The sequence below is a fragment of the Eriocheir sinensis genome, unplaced genomic scaffold (assembly GCF_024679095.1).
Source record: "Eriocheir sinensis breed Jianghai 21 unplaced genomic scaffold, ASM2467909v1 Scaffold197, whole genome shotgun sequence".
Taxonomy (NCBI): Eukaryota; Metazoa; Arthropoda; class Malacostraca; order Decapoda; family Varunidae; genus Eriocheir; species Eriocheir sinensis.
The window spans coordinates 325,009-326,758 of NW_026111372.1; positions in this window are offsets into that span (position 1 = coordinate 325,009).

Consider the following 1,750-nt stretch of genomic DNA (forward strand, 5'->3'; position numbering starts at 1 on the left):
GTAACCTCAACTAAATAAAAAAAAGAGAGAATGGAATGACCAACAAAACTAAATCAATCACTGCAACTACTTGCGTCACTCTTCTCCAGTATCAACTAACCGAACACACTCGCAAACATCATAATCTTTAAAACCTTTTTCAAATCCTCAGACGAGCCTTCCAGGAGACAAAGGCAGGGCACATAAGGTCCAGTAACGACGGACACTCATTCTGTTTTCCCATTACGGAGCGTGAGTGTGCATTCTGGCCATCACGGAGGAGGAGGAGGAGCGGCTGTCGAGGCAATGAAGAAAATAAGAGAGGAGAGTAGAAGGTTCTTAAGCGTGGCACAGATTTCCTGGAGCATCGTCAGCATCAAGGAAGGAAGGACGGAAGGGGTAAAGGAAGCAAGGGGAGGAAGAAGAAGGGGAGGAAAGCGAAGGGTATAGAGTGATCATAGTAAAGGGAACAAGAGAGGGAAGGAAAGAGGAAGAGAGGGAGTTAAGCAGTAAGGAAGAACGGGAAGGTAGTAAAGGGGAATAAAGGAAGAGGAGTGAAGGGAACGAGGGAGAGAGAGAGAGAGAGGGAAGCGAATGGGAAAAGAGGAAGAAAAGGAAAGGGAAAAGGAAGCAGGAGGAAAGAGGGAAGAAAAGAGGGAAACGATGAAAACAAAGTATGAAAGTAAATGAGGAGAGAATCAGACGGAGGGGCGCAATAGGAAAGAAAGAGAGAAGTAGAGAAAATAATTGGGAAAAGAGAGGAGGAAAGGAGGGAAATAAAGGATGCAAGTAAAAGGGGAAAAGACGAGAGATTACAAAAAGAAAGATTGCGAGGGAAGGAAAGAGAGAAAAAGAGAGGTGAGGGAAGGAAAGGGAGGGAGAGATAGGAAGACATGGGGGGGGGGGAAGGGAAGACAGGAGGAAAATAGCGGACTGAAGTAAAGAAGAAAAGACGAGAGGATGCAAACAGAAAGACTGCAAGGGAAGGAAGGGAGGGAAAGAGAGGTGAGGGAAGGAAAGGGAGGGAGAGATAGGAAGACAAGAAGGAAAAGACGGAAGGACGGGAGGAGAATAGTGAGTTAAAGAAGAAAAGACGTGAGGATGCAAAAGAAAGAACGAAAGGGAAGGAGAGGCAGGGAGAAGAAAGGGAAGAGGAGGCAAAGCGAGGACAGGGAGGCAAAGTGTGGAAAGGAAAGAAGTGGAAGGCAAGGGGAGAAGAGGAAAGGGAAGGAGGAGGGATAGAAGCAAGGCAAGCGAGGGGCAACGAAGGAAGAAAGGGAGAGAAATAACAGATGCAAGGATAAAAGAACAAATCCGAGGGAAGGAGGAGGGAAAGAGGTATTAGAGTGAAGGAAGGTAAGGGAGGAGAGGAAAGGAAAGGGGAGAAGAGCGAAGGGAGGAGGGGAAGGAGAAGTATAAGAGAGAAGGGAACTGGAAACTTCATATCTCATCTCTTACTAAATCAGCTTCCTCGAGGCTGGGCGTTCTGTACCGTCTCCGCCAGTTCTTCTCCCCCGCACAGTTGCTAGCCATTTATAGGGGCCTTGTCCGCCCTTGTATGGAGCTCTACGTGACAGAGTAGAGTCAAAGGCTCTTCGTCTCATCAGCTCTCCTCCTCATACTGATAGTCATCTACCTCTCAAATTCCGACGCCATGTTGTCTCTCTTTCTATCTTCTATCGATATTTTCATGCTGACTGCTCTTCTGAACTTGCTAACTGCATGCCTCCCCCCCTCCCGCGGCCCCGCTGCACACGACTTTCTACTCATG